Below are 16,518 nucleotides of genomic sequence, written 5' to 3' on the forward strand. Positions count from 1 at the left end.
ATACGACATGGGTATATTGGTGGACCCTTCTTAAATTTTGGAAGGAGGCAATCGGTCCATCTATGAAATTTGAGAATTGCCAAATTCATATTTTTTATAAAAGCTCGGTAGGTATCACTGTAAACGTAGGTGATTGAGCTCATTTTCTTCAGTGTTTAAATAATAAATTGCCTACATTACTATGGTCATATGTTCGTTACGTGGTCGGTTAATTACCTATTTTTCCCTTTCTGATAAGGCCTTATTTCCTTATATGGTTAAGTGAGAGAAATTAGACGTCTCAGACATGGGAACATAGATGTCCTCTCTTAAAGTTTAGAAGGAGTACTTAAAACCACCACATAAATTTGGAATTGTCAAACATGGAATTAGCTAAATGCTTTCTAAGATCCAATAAATATTTTTATACATTTCGTTTGCCCCGATTATCCCCTCCTACGGGTAAAAAGAATACCAAAATTTAAACGTATGCAAAGCTGGTAACATGTGGTATGATATTAACCTTCCAAATTTTTCAGTTTTTACCTCCCCTTTTGATAAGACCACATTATCTTATCTCATGTGGCTATAGGTGTGAGGATTGAAATTCAATACATGGGTACATTGATGTCCTTCTTTATTTTGGGGGATGGATACATAGGAGCATTCCTTAAATTTGGGAATTATCAAAACACAACCTTTGATAAATTTTCTCTAGGACTTTCTGTACCTTTGTATCGTCTAATTTTTTTTTCAGGTAAAAAATTGTCAAATATTAGTATTCTCATGTGGTCGGTTATTGACCTACTTTATGTTCTTTGTTGAAATTCATGATGATATGATTTAATACAGGTGTCCTTTCTCTTTTCGTAGGACATCCATCATTCTTAAAATTCGGAAAGTGTACATAGCACCACCCTTTAAATTCGGAATTGTCAAAAATAAAATTTGATAAACTGATAAAACTTGGGTGAATTTTCTTATCTCCTTCTACGGTGAACAATTGCCAAAAATTCAAAATTTGGAGGTTGTTGACCTCATTTATCGTTTTCGACGAAGCCTTACTGCAACATATGATTATATGATTAATTACAGGGTATTTTTTTTTTTATAGCACTTACCAGGGATGATATCGAAACTGCACCTTGAATTGGGAGACATTCTATTTATTTCCTGATAGGACTTCTCTAGCAAGTTCCAAAACAGATGTTCGTTTCTTGCCCGGAAGTGACCCCACCTTTGCAGGGGCTAAAATATATAGAACATTTTGACCTATTTTCTATAGCAGGCGACCATAAAGTACGTTGCTACTCCTAAAAGTTGAAACCTATGCTAAAACGGCAAAACACCTGTTTCATCATTGTAAAAGCATAATTTAACGAAGTGAAAATATTTGCCCCAGGGTCTCCGCAGGGTCCCAGGTGGGGTCCAACTCAAAATTTGCAATTGAAAAGAGGGGCAGGTAGCATATCGTTTGAAAACTAGTGTTAAAAGAAAAACGATAACAGAAGTTTCACAGCTCAAATCAGACTCTGTGCAAAATGGCGGAAGATTCAAAATTTGAAATCAGTCTGCAGATAACAGTGCATGCCCACCACTAGAATTCCAAAACTGTGATACAGGTATCAAAATTTTAAAATATATGTTACAGTATTTAAAACATGCAATTTATCTAAATGAAAATGTTTGCCCCAGGGGCCTCGTAAGGTCCCACAAGGAGTCTACCTCGAAGTTTTCATTTGGAAAGGCTTCAAAAAGTATATCTTTTATAAGCTATCGTTCTTCAACTTTCCGACGACCCGTCTGGTAGAAGCAGTCTAGAAGACACGGCTCCGTCGACTGTTGTTTACTGAAGCTTGGCTTTTGTTCTGGTCTATGTGTGAGGGCCACGTAAGTCACACGCCACGGTCGTAGCAACGTGGTAGCTGCCAGGACTATATCTTTTGTTATGCAGGTATAAGGGCCTTATGCATGACGATCACTCTACGGCGTGATAGTGAGGCTTGAGTGTCTCATGGAGTGGTGTGGCCGTGCTATTGTTCATGATGAAGTTATAAAAGCACAGTGGTTGGAGACACCAAGTGCACTGAATAAAACTCTTCTCCATGCAGTGTTCGTCGTCCGGAATCGAACATGTCAAGAAAGCTGCATTCTTTGTATGGAAACTGAAAGACAAGTCTCACTGACTGGTAACTAAAATCATTAGCTAGGTCGATGTATCCACATTTGCCGAAAGCGTACTTGATCATATCTTAGAATCTGGGTGATTCCAACTGATTTCGTGTTACCCCAATCAAGTCAGCAATGGAATACCGATTTGTCATGTCTAGCTTGTCTCCAAGTCCTTCATTCCGAACATGCTTGTGGGCACGCTTCACTATCATTTTTCTGTAAAGAATATATCCCATATCGAATGGCTGTCCATAGGAAGTACAGCCGGGAATGATTGTTCCTGGATGTAAGTCAGGACACTCTTGATACAAGTCCGGATCTCTCATGATGGCTGCGTCGTCCTTCAACAAAAGACAAGGAGTTCCAACGTCTCGAACAAGATGTGGCAGGTATTCCTTGAATATTGCCTTTGTCATCATTCCTGACTTGTTTGCTCTGATCATGACTCCAGGGATCTGAGGAATTTTCCATTGGACCCTAGATCCAAATTTCCCGGATGGTTCGCGGAACACAATGACAGTCGGGCCCACGAGCTTTCCTGATGCCGAAATCGCTTCCTGGACTGTGTAAGAATGTGTCACTTTTGATTCGCATCTTACTTGAGTTTCGACATTTTTTGCTCCACGTTGAGTTAGAGTTCGTGGTGTTTGTAATTCATAATTGAATTCACTTTGATCAAGATTCACAATTTGATCAAGGTTGTAGTTATCCTCTTCAATTTCCCGCTTGATTTGTTGAATGTAGCTGTCAAATTCGTTTGAACGTTCCAGTGCTTTTTTTCTGGCTGCCATTGTCATGACTTTTGTGATTTTCCTGGAACCCCAGTTCATTTCTCTCAATAGTCGGCGGATGCCTTGAAACCAGTAACCCCTAGCTTCCGCGATTTTTCTAAGGCTTCCACGGCAATGCCTTCTTCAGTAATCCTGAAAAAAATTCGGAGCAGCGCGTTGATTTTTGCACCATGCTTTGAGATTCTCGGAGTTCTGCTAGCTTGGTCCGCTTGGATGCCTTGTCCAGGAATAGTTTCATGCGAATGATGTCACTTGTACAGATGTCAACTCTTGCTACACGTTTCGCATCCTTGAGTTTGCGACCACTGGACGCGTTGTTATAAGCTGCTACAGTATTCCTCAATTTCGCTTCACTCCATGATCTCCAAAATGCGGTTTCCTGAGAAGGATTTGGGTCCAGGCAGTCGTAATCAGGATCGCCTTCGGTACCCGAAGCAGTTCCTTCTTGACTTGATGTCGTGTCCAAGGGCTGGAATTGAGGATTATCTTCCAACGTAACATAATCGACTACGGTCATTGTAATGTCCTGGAGAACAGAGTTTGTCAACATCAACTTGATGAGCTTGTGAACCGTCTTTGCAATCTAGAGAATTAATTTTCTAGATGTAAGTCAACGTTATTGCAAATTGACTAACACAACTTTTCATTCAAGCTAATCACAGGCTATAAGTCAGGGTTGCTGGCTTTCTAAATTCGTCATTGCAAACGTTCAATGTATAGAAATGAAAACGCATGTTTTCGAGTCCCTATATGCGGGCAGCGGTCAAACTACACATTTTCAAATGGGTTAAGTAGTATTTTCTTTCAAAGTTTCTCAAAACAGACAGCGTATGGAACCGATCTTTCGTCTCTACGCCAATCCTGTGCAAAATGGTAGGGTGTTTACACTACGTCTACATGCTGAATCTTAAGGTTCATGACCACCTCTTACACCTAAAGCTTTGAAACAAATGTCAAACTATGTGGTTCTTCACATCAAAACGACACTTGTAAATGCAAAACAGCCACGTGGTCTAGAGGTTTCCAGATCACTTCTACCAGACGGGCTGTCGGTAAGTTGTAGCGGGATAGCTTTCAAACGATATGCTACTTGCCCCTCTTTTCAATTGCCAAATTTTGAGTTGGACCCCACCTGGGACCCTGCGGGAACCCTGGGGTAAATATTATCATTTCGATAAATAGAACTTTTTAAATAATGAAACACGTGTTTTAGAATTTTGACACCTGTACCACAGTTTTGGAATTCTAGTGGTGGGCATGCACTGTCAGCTGCAGACTGTTTTCAAATTTTGAATCTTCCTCCATTTCGCACAGAGTTGGATTAGAGCTGTGAGACTTCTGTTATCGTTTTTCTTTTAACACTAGCTTTCAAACGATATGCTGCTTGCCCATCTTTTCAATTGCCAATTTTGAGTTGGACCCCACCTGGGACCCTGCGGAGACCCTGGGGCAAATATTTTCACTTCGTTAAATTATGCTTTTACAATGATGAAACAGGTGTTTTGCCGTTTTAGCATAGGTTTCAACTTTTAGGAGTAGCAACGTACTTTATGGTCGCCTGCTATAGAAAATAGGTCAAAATGTTCTATATATTTTAGCCCCTGCAAAGGCGGGGTCACTTCCGGGCAAGAAACGAACACCTGTTTTGGAACTTGCTAGAGAAGTCCTATCAGGAAATATATAGAATGTCTCCTAATTCAAGGTGCAGTTTCGATATCATCCCTGGTTAGATACATAATGCACTCCGCTTAAATTTTGGGGGATATACACCCTTAACTTTGGAAATTGTGATAAAATCTGGTAAATTTTAAAGTATGGACACGAAAACTGTATGTTGTGCTTAATGTTTACTAAGGTAGATTGTAACAAGGTACCATTGCCTTTTATTCGGGCAAGTACATTTGACTCACCCTTAAAAATTGGATTTGTCAAAATTAAATTTTAAAAACCTTAATTGTTCTTTAGGACCCTGGTAAATTGGAATTATCAACTTTTGTCTTTCCAAGGGTATAAAATTGCTAGAAACCAAAATTTGAAGTTCTTTTAATCTCAATTTTACACTTTGAACTTTAGGCACAACTCATAGCCTAAAGTCATTGGTGGAAAGTTAACTAAGAAATCTGATTGGTTAATCTCTACTTTAAATTTCACTTTTCTGTGCACCTGAACCTTATAGGAATATGCTGAAGTAAATAATAATTTCACACATTGAACACTAGGACGAGTTGTAGGCTAAAATTAAAATTTAAAATCTTGATATCTGATAAATCGATTGATGTGCAACATCACTTTGCACTTTAGTCATAACTCATCCTCGAAGGTGCAATGTGATGGCTTGTCCACCGGAGACTTATTCTTAGTACAATCTGAGTGGTTGATTAGTTGTAAGTTATTATTGATGCAATTTGAATGATGACTTTCAAATTTTTGCTTTATATATTGTAAGGTCTTTGAGGTAGAGTCAATAACGGTCCGGTTGTTTCCCCTTCACCAATTTTATTACAAAATTTAAATACAAATTTCTTTGAATTTATAAAGAACAATTTAGTTAAATCTGTCTTTCTAAGCGACCAAGATTAAGGAGAAAGGTGTTTTGCACGGTGTCCCTTTTACCCAAAGCAGCATCCAGAGCACCTGTAGGGTTTAGGTGAGTCTTGCGGGAAACCTCCTCAGAACAAACCAGCTTCGCGAGGTTTGGTTGTAGTTAGGATTTTGTAGTCAAAAGCGACCTCGGGTTTGGTAACGGTGAACTCCCTATCCCAGGCGACCTCAGGAGGGGTGTTGGTTGTTTGATCAGAAGTAAAACGGACGGCTGGTTAGTAATATGGGCCCCACACTATCGCACTCTTGATTATCCAATTTGGGGCCACCATGGACCATAGTGAATGAATCAGGGATGCTTTGGCCCGGGATTGCATCACCTATTGAAATTTTGCTTATGCTTATTCAGGGGCCATGCACGCTGGTGCGAATGAGTCAGAGCTACCTTGGCCTTGCTATGACGTCATTGAATTGGGAGTTTTGGATCAGATGTTATGATGATTCTTTAAAATTACTAAAAATATGGTCTTGATGATTCATTACGTTATGAAATAGTATAGGTTTACGAATGCTTTTAATTTTTCGTTCCCTTTTATGGCATAAAATTTGAAGATTGTTATATCTTTGATGAGATGGACTAACACTGGTGCAAATAAAATCTTTAGTTTTACGTCCCACAGTAATGCCGTTTAGGCTAAAGGAGCTGGTGACGATGAGAAATGAATGAAAGTATGGGAGAAAATTGGAGTATCCCGATCATAATGTTGCCCACTACAAAACTACTTTTGCGGGGTTTGAACCAGGGACCCCATACAGCAGAGGTGAACGCTCTACCACTGAGCTACAGCACTCTCTACTGGTATGAATGAATTAGAGGTATTTGGTTGGGGCTAATGTGTTTGTATGACGTCACTGAACTGGGATTTTAGCTTGGAGGTTATGATGGCTTCTTTCGTTCCCTTTTATGGGTATAAAATTACCAAAACAAGTTTGATCTCTTTCTTGATGACCTATTACATTATGAATTAGTAGACCCAGTAATAGTATAAATTAGTATTAGTATTAATATGAAACTCGAAAACTTTGGAGTTCCTTCGTGGCTAACCGGTTAGCGTATGCGCTTTTAACGTGGGAGACCATGGTTCGATTCCCGGAAGGAGCTCATGCGGTTCGGATTTCACGTTAATTAGTAGGTTCTATTTTCGCTGCTGAACGGGACGTTAAACTCAACTGAAAACTTTGGGACGAATACTTGATTTTTGGTTAAGGTATGGTTTTCATTCACGGGACTTATGGGATTCGAACCACGATATTCAATTGTCAAAAAGTGTGTCCAGGAAAGCATACATTTATTTGAGACGCATAAAAGAGGGGGAGGGGCGATCCCGGACTTGGTTAACAATAATAATTTATATTGTATTCGTTTGTGGATTAAACAAAACTGTTGGAAAGATTTACAAAGCTTCTTTGTGTATTGACTTATAATCATATGTTGAAAAAGAATCGTCAACTATATCGTGTTACATATGCTTACGTATTCGTTGTCACAGTATTGTTGGCATTGTTTGTTTGAACAAGTACGGTGTTTAATTGTCAAATAGTGTGTAATGGTTTACTTTGAAAAAGACATATTAATTCTTTGAGAAGGAGAAAAGGGATGAGATGATGTTATTTTGGACCTAGTTAGTACCTCTTGTTTTCGTCTGTGACGTCACATTTACGTTTTGCTTAACACTAATTGGTTCATTGTAATAACGATTAATCATACTTATGTAACGAGATAACATTGAGGAGTTATTTCTTATCACAAAACAAGAACATATATGTAATGGTTTACTTTGAAAGAATACATTCATTCCTAGGGAAGGTAAAAGAGGGAAGTGATGAGCTGAACATAGTTACTAATTTTCGTTTCCGTTCGTGGATAACTAATAATGATGTCATGAGTATAGGCTTTTATAGGGAATGGGTACATAAACGAACACTAAAATTTCATGATTGTTGGGGTTCATTTGGCAGAACCAAAGTCATGGTCTCCAGAATTAATTTTAGTATTTGAGCACCTAAAATTGCTAAAGACATAATTTGGGAAGGTTTCTAACCTCATGTATTCTCTTTATTACGTTATAGGCATGCACAGGCTAGATGTAATTTCCGAAGGTCATGAGTTTGATTCTCGATGATGGCTTATATGATAGATATTAACAAATTTTTGTGCTGTTTTGGATTTATGCTCTACATAGACGTTGTGTGAGCTCTTCAAAGTAGAGTTTACTGTCACTTTATTTATATATAATGAGAATATGCGTACCTTAATGCACTCCTCTTAAGCTTTTTGATAAGAGGGAACCATGATACTTTAAGGTTACCTTCTTGGACTTGGTGTTAGTACGTGTAATTTATATCTTAAATAACATTGACGGTTTAGTTAAAATCATCTCAAAATATTTTAGCCAAAATTTTTCAGTGAGCGCAAAGAGGGAGTTGTTTCACGGTTAACCGTCAAACCTTATCCGGTTTTAACTATTCAATTAACACATAAACGGTTTTTAACTATTCGATTAACAAATAAACGGTTTTTAACTATTCGATTAAATTTTGAGTCTTCACTATTTTCCAGTTATTACAAAAGTTCAAGTGAAAATTTGAAACTAAAATTTCTAGAACTCAAAAGTTTAAAATAAAAAAAATGAACTGAAATTTTCGAATTAAAAGTTTCAACCTGTGTCAAACTAAAATCTTTATAACTTGAAATTTTGAAATCTCAATTTTCGAATTAAAAGAAGTTGAAATCAAATTTTAGAACTAGAGAAGTTGATGCTAATATTTTCGAACAAAAAACGAAATATTTTTTTTCGAATTCGAAATTTCAAATCAAAGAAAAAATTCAAACTGAAATTTTAGAATTAAAAGTTTTCGAAACAAATTTTGGAAAACTACAAATTTTTGAACAAAAAAGAATAAATAAAAAATTCCGATTTCAAATTTTTTCAAATCAAACAATTTCAGACTGAAATTTAAACTAAAAATGTAAACTAAAAATTTTCGAAACATGAAATCAAAATTTTCGAACCAAAAGAAGTTGAAACTAATTTCTTAGAACTAGAAAGTTAAAACTAAAATTTTGGAACAAAAATGAAATGAAGATTTTTCAAACGAAAAATTCGAACTGAAATTTTCGAATTAAAAGTTTCAACCTGTGTTAAACTTAAAAAATTATAACGAAATTTACAAATCAAATTTTTGAACCTAAAATTTCAAACCATAATTTTCGAACTGAAAATTTAAAGTTTCGAACAAAAAATAATTCGAAATTTTCATACAAACTTTTTGAAAAAAAATGAACAGAGGTTTGAAAGCGATCACTTAATTGGATTACACCTTAGAAATAAGCGGTTTATAACAAATGAACGTTTTCGACTAATCAAAGTGTAAAATTAATGAATGGATTTCAAGGTCGAACTAGAAGTTAGAGGTAGGGATTTACCAATTTTGGGCAAAGGTAACTTTTCATCAATAACTATCTCTATTGAAGTTTTATAGTCATAAAAGTTTATCATTTCAGATGAAGAGAAAACTCCATATTTATAAAAAACTAGCAATAATCCGTTTGGTCATAGCTCATTTCATAGCCGTTTACTGATTTTAAAATTTTAATTGTCTTGAAAAAATATTTGGGACTAAGTTTTCTGAGAGAGGAACCGTTTGGTAAGCCATAGCCGAATCGAGACATTGATATTGCTTGAAATGAAGTTTAATCAAGCTTTATCTCATCAGACAGCCCTAACTTACGAACCGTTTTAGTGCATTTTTGTTTCAGATCAACGGCCAGCCATGATCGGACTTTTTTTGTATCGTCTTGAAAGCACGTAAAGCTTCTCAGAACGGTTATAGGCGTTACGCTACGTAAAAACCCGAATCCCTAGCACAGAACAAACATAAACGCATATTTCAAGACCTTGAATCGAACCTGGAACCATTTTAAGAAAAGGTTACCTACCACAGCGCTTCTCAACCCGACCCAGCCAAGCTTTTGAAACGGCATTATACTGTAAAGCGATTGATTTTCCATTCAAAGATATCTTGATTCTGCACTTGAAATCACTTAGTTTCGTCATAGATAAAGAATGTAGCATTTGAATTTTTGTTAGTTCAGTCATCTTGGTAGTATGCTTCGTGCTCTGAAATAGGATTTCTTGAAATCGTGTTTGTGATGATTGTTTGATTTCTTCCCTCGCCAGAGTTCTGAATTATGGTTCGCGATAAGTGTCTACTAATAAGGATCGCTATTTCACAACAATGCGTAAACTTCATTCGTGAGTCTTTCCATGAAACGTTCTCAAGGAAGTACAGCTGATGCTGACACTTGCAGAAATCATTTTAACCGACCTTGCCACAGGAAATCGCATTTGTTTTCATTACGAAATCCAAGCATTCAACCTATCTTGAGTTGTACTTTGTTATCACAGGAGAGAGAGAGAGAGAGAGACAGAGAAAGAGAGAGAGAGAGAAAGAGCAGTAGATCATTAATGTCAGCCTAAAACAATTTGCACATCTTAGCATTTTCTAACACGTTCGTTTCACTTAAGCGGGATGGATTGAACACATCGGGATGAGATTCGCAGTGGTAAGTAACATTTTCTTAAAACGGTCCCAGGTTCGATTCAAGGTCTTGAAATATGCGTTTATGTTTGTTCTGTGCTAGGGATTCGGGTTTTTACGTAGCGTAACGCCTATAACCGTTCTGAGAAGCTTTGTGTGCTTTCAAGATTATACAAAAAAGTCCGATTATGGCTGGCCGTTGATCTGGAACAAAACTGCACTAAAACGGTTCGTAAGTTAGGGCTGTCTGATGAAATAAAACTTGATTAAACTTCATTTCAAGCAATATCAATGTCTCGATTCGGCTATGGCTTACCAACGGTTCATCTCTCAGAAAACTTAGTCCCAAATATTTCTTCAAGACAATTAAAATTTTAAAATCAGTAAACGGCTATGAAATGAGTTATGACCAAACAGATCATTGCTAGTTTTTTTAAAATATGGAGTTTTCTAGTCATCTGAAATGATAAACTTTTATGATTATAAAACTTGAATAGAGGATAGTTATTGATAAAAAGTTACCTATGCCCAAAATTGGTAAATCCCTACCTCGAACTTCTAGATCGACCTTGAAATCCATTCATTAATTTTACACTTTGATTAGTCGAAAACGTTCATTTGTTGTAAACCGTTTATTTCTAAGGTGTAATCTAATTAAGTGATCACTTTCAAACCTCTGCTTATTTTTTTTCAAAAAGTTTGTATGAAATTTCGAATTATTTTTTGTTCGAAACTTTAAATTTTCAGTTCGAAAATTTTGGTTTGAAATTTTAGGTTCGAAAATTTGATTTGTAAATTTCGTTATATTTTTTTAGTTTAACACAGGTTGAAACTTTTAATTCGAAAATTTCGGTTCAATTTTTTTATTTTAAACTTTTGAGTTCTAGAAATTTTAGTTTCAAATTTTCACTTGAACTTTTGTAATAACTGAAAAATTGTAAAGACTCAAAATTTAATCGAATAGTTAAAACCCGTTTATTTGTAAATCGAATAGTTAAAAACCGTTTATGTGTTAATCGAATAGTTAAAACCGGATAAGGTTTGACGGTTAACCGTGAAACAATTCCCTCTTTGCGCTCACTGAAAAATCTAGCCTGTACATGCCAATAACGTAATAAAGAGAATACATGAGATTAGAAACCTTCCCAAATTATGTCTTTAGCAATTTTAGGTGCTCAAATAGTAAAATTAATTCTGGAGACCATGACTTTGGTTCTGCCAAATTAACCCCAACAATCATGAAATTTTAGTGTTCGTTTATGTACCCATGCCCTATAAAAGCCTATACTCATGACATCATTATTATTTATTCACAAACGGAAACGAAAATTAGTAACTATGTTCAGCTCATCACTTCCCTCTTTTACCTTCCCTAGGAATGAATGTATTCTTTCAAAGTAAACCATTACACATATATGTTCTTGTTTTGTGATAAGAAATAACTCTTCAATGTTATCTCGTTACATAAGTATGATTAATCGTTATTACAATGAACCAATTAGTTTTAAGCAAAACGTAAATGTGACGTCACAGACGAAAACAAGAGGTACTAACTAGGTCCAAAATAACATCATCTCATCCCTTTTCTCCTTCTCAAAGAATTAATATGTCTTTTTCAAAGTAAACCATTACACAGTATTTGACAATTAAACACCGTACTTGTTCAAACAAACAGTACTGTGACAACGAATACGTAAGCATATATAACACGATATAGTTGACGATTCTTTTTCAACATATGATTATAAGTCAATACACAAAGAAGCTCTGTAAATCTTTCCAACAGTTTTGTTTAATCCACAAACGAATACAATATAAATTATTATTGTTAACCAAGTCCGGGATCGCCCCTCCCCCTCTTTTATGCGTCTCAAATAAATGTATGCTTTCCTGGACACACTTTTTGACAATTGAATATCGTGGTTCGAATCCCATAAGTCCCGTGAATGAAAACCATACCTTAACCAAAAATCAAGTATTCGTCCCAAAGTTTTCAGTTGAGTTTAACGTCCCGTTCAGCAGCGAAAATAGAACCTACTAATTAACGTAAAATCCGAACCGCATGAGCTCCTTCCGGGAATCGAACCATGGCCTCCCACGTTAAAGGCGCATACGCTAACCGGTTAGCCACGAAGGAACTCCAAAGTTTTCGAGTTTCATATTAATACTAATACTAATTTATACTATTACTGGGTCTACTAATTCATAATGTAATAGATCATCAAGAAAGAGATCAAACTTGTTTTGGTAATTTTATACCCATAAAAGGGAACGAAAGAAGCCATCATAACCTCCAAGCTAAAATCCCAGTTCAGTGACGTCATACAAACACATTAGCCCCAACCAAATACCTCTAATTCATTCATACCAGTAGAGAGTGCTGTAGCTCAGTGGTAGAGCGTTCACCTCTGCTGTATGGGGTCCCTGGTTCAAACCCCGCAAAAGTAGTTTTGTAGTGGGCAACATTATGATCGGGATACTCCAATTTTCTCCCATACTTTCATTCATTTCTCATCGTCACCAGCTCCTTTAGCCTAAACGGCATTACTGTGGGACGTAAAACTAAAGATTTTATTTGCACCAGTGTTAGTCCATCTCATCAAAGATATAACAATCTTCAAATTTTATGCCATAAAACGGAACGGAAAATTAAAAGCATTCGTAAACCTATACTATTTCATTACGTAATGAATCATCAAGACTATATTTTTAGTAATTTTAAAGAATCATCATAACATCTGATCCAAAACTCCCAATTCAATGACGTCATAGCAAGGCCAAGGTACCTCTGACTCATTCGCACCAGCGTGCATGGCCCCTGAATAAGCATAAGCAAAATTTCAATAGGTGATGCAATCCCGGGCCAAAGCATCCCTGATTCATTCACTATGGTCCATGGTGGCCCCAAATGGGATAATCAAGAGTGCGATAGGGTGGGGCCATCTACTCTGGTTCCTCCTCGGGCAGCGCTTTTATAGATGGTCTCCTGTTGGTTCGTTCTTCCTCGAGCTCCGTCCTCTTGGTTTCGTGTCATCCTTGTAGTTTCTTGTCTGCTTGTGTTGTTTGTAACAGTAGGACGTGTTGTGGGAACATTTACTTGCGCTGAATGTGTGGATCCTTACAAATTTGTTTAAAAGATTTTTATATATATTTTTATCACTATTTAATTTTTAAATTTTTAGTTTAAAATGTGTAATTTGGAAAACATTGTTTTGAAAATTTTGGATCTTTTTAGTTTAAAACTGTTTCAAAACTGGTGTTCGAAATTTTATACTTTCAAGATGTTGCTTTTAAACTTTTAGTTCGAAAAAATTTGATTTGAAAATAAGTTTGAAAATTTTGGATAGCAGTTTTAGTATAAAATTTTTGTTTCAAAATTTAGTTTGAAAATCTCAACACTAGTGTTTCAATTCTAATATGTGTACATTCTGTCAAACGTTTCAATTTTTTGTTCTAAAATTTTTGATCACTGTTTTGAATAGTTAAATTTTTGTTTGACTTTTGGGTTTAAAAATTTTGTTTGAGAATTTCTAGTTTGATTTTTTTAATTTTCAAAACATAGGATTGCAAACTTTTTGAAAACTTTAGTTTGAAATATTTTAGCTTAAGAAAATAGATAAATAAGGCATGTACCGAATTAAATCTGCCATTTTCAAATTGATGAAGTACCTTTATTACACACTGTACAAGTTTCTGTTTTACATTTATTGAGAGGAAGTACATTGACTTAAAGTATGCTCAAAGAAACAATGCTAAGATTTCATGGATTGTATTCATGGCACAGCTTCTTGCGAACTTCCTTCATGAGGATTTCGGCAGACACTTTCTTGATCATCATGGCAGCAGCAATCCACTTTCGCTGAGACTCCAGAATGGTTTTCGCAGCTTCACCTGTCTTCCTCAAAACGCCTTTCAATCGTGACCAATAATGCTCCATAGGCTGGCACTGCGGGACGTTAGTTCGGTTCATGTCTTTTTTTGACAAATTCGATCCCGTTGTTCTTCATGAACTTGGTCGTCGCTTTGGCATAGTGGGCTGGGGCTAGATCAGGCCAGAATATAGTGGGGACATCGTGCTTTCGAATTAGTGGCAGCAGTCGCTTCTGTAAGCACTCTTGGACATAGACTTTTGCGTTCACCGTACCCTTCGTGACAAAAACCGAACTTCTTTTTCCGCATTCGCAGATCATCAGCCACACAAGATATTCCTCGTCGAATTTCCCCACTGCGACCGTCGTTTCGGATCGTGGGAGATGCTGTCCAGGTGAGACAGTATAGAATTGTTGTCCAGGAAGCTCTGAAAAGTCCGCCTTGATGTAGGTTTCGTCGTCCATAATGATGTGGCGATTTTCGTGTCCGAGATCATACAGTTTGCGAGCACGTGATGTGATAACGGTGCGCTGATTTTCTGAAACTCTCTTGACACCTTCTGTTTTTTGTATGTCCTCATACCTTCCCGTTGCTTCGATCCTTGCACCATGCTGACGCTTGTGTTGCACTTCTTGAAAATATCCCTGACAGAAACACTAGGATTCTTCTTTATGGCACTCACGATCCTTTTGTGAAGTCGAGGGTCACGTGGGTCGTAAGGATTTCGATTGTGTGGTTGTCGTTCGATCGACTGAGTCGTAATGTACTGTGTCAGTATGGTTTGGACAGTCCTGCGGGGCATTTTCAGGTCCTACGCAATCAAACTCCACGGGGGACAAGGATTTTGGAGCCATTTGTCGATGACTCGTTGACGGCGATCTCTATCATTCATTGCTGTGTCTGTATCCTGCAACATAAAACAATGAAAAGTATATCAATTTCTAAGTTTATGCATTAATAAATGTAAAACATAAACTTGTACAATGCGTAATAAAGGGCTACATCAATTTAATAGTGGCAGATTTAATTCGGTACAAGCCTTATGAGATTACAAGTGGACTTTATTCGTCTAATCCAGTGATTTCCAACCTTGTTCACCAGGCGTCTTCTTCATAAAACTTATGCAATTCACGCCTCTCATCCCTCGCCTCTTTCGTCGTTGAACATACGTTGTTTTTGACTGACGCCTTATATGTCTTGAGATACAGCTTGTAGCGTTCCCATCCGCCGTCAAAGTCAGAGCAATTGCCAAGAGCCCAACACACATGGATAAATGGTCGCAAGATATGTTGATCAGTCAGCAACACCCTCAACCAACTACAGAGGGATCTACCCGAGGGACGTCATCAATTTGTATCCAGAGCAGGATTCAGGCAATAACAGATAATTCAACATTCACCAATAAACCAAAATAATACCATAGAAATAACCAAATATACTTATATCTAATAAATGACAACAAACACAATTCAACTCAACAAATATTTATTAACAAAAATATTTACAATCGATATCTGATCCTTCAGATATTCAATGGCAACAATAATTCTTCGTCGATGAATTTAGTACGTCGTAGTTTCAAATTTCAGTCTCAAAATAAATACTTTTAATTTTAGAGAAAAGTCAATAATCATCAATGCGTTCAAATCTCGAAATTTATCAAAATATTCAAAAGATTCAAGTATTTACTTATATTCAATATTCTATTAAGGAGAGAGATTAATTCTTCATAATGCCTCAGAACTATTAACGATAAGCAATTCATAAACAAATGATTTCAATGTAGTCAAAATTCTGGGGGAATTGAATTCTAAATGCAATTTCAATAATCAGAAATTTTAAAACATTCAAAGTTTTAGCAAGGGAAAACATTAATTAGAATTCAAAATCGAATACGACAACGCAGTATCTCACCCCGTAAATCTTACGCATTTAATACTTCATCAAATATCTTCTAAATTAATCCAAATTCTAAATATACTCTATATGCAATATTCATGAGACAAAATAAATCAATGTGATTCCAAATACTCATATAAATGTAACCAAGACAAATGGATAATAATATCGGCTCTCAGCCAAAATGTTAAATGCTGAATTATCATGCGACTTGATAACTATAGAAGATTCGGTAACGAATTAGACTAATAACGAGCAACAATGGAGGCGAATACACGACCAACAAACAAACAACACACACAACGGACAACCAAAGTAATAATTAAATAGCTTAACACTCACCTCTCGTATCTTTCAGTTCTATAGTTACCTCCTTGTATATTTTTCCTGGGACTGCATGTCGTCTTACAAGTGAAAAAGGGAATGGAGAATAATTTGGTCGTTGCTGTGTAATATAATCAGGCTGTATTGAAATTCTGACTATCCTTAGTCAATTAGATGGAAAAACGCACCCTTTCAGTCAGCCTGCAAACTGCTGCACTTTGCAACACTCCCTTGCAACTATTGCAATTGAGTACTGAACAATAAGGATTCTGAAAAATTCTGCAATTAGGCTCAATAAGGATATTTCCAGCACAGATATTTCCCTCTCTAATCAATTGAT

This window comes from Thermobia domestica, chromosome 4 (genome assembly GCF_964235325.1).
Source record: "Thermobia domestica chromosome 4, izTheDome1.hap1.1, whole genome shotgun sequence".
In the NCBI taxonomy this organism is placed as follows: Eukaryota; Metazoa; Arthropoda; class Insecta; order Zygentoma; family Lepismatidae; genus Thermobia; species Thermobia domestica.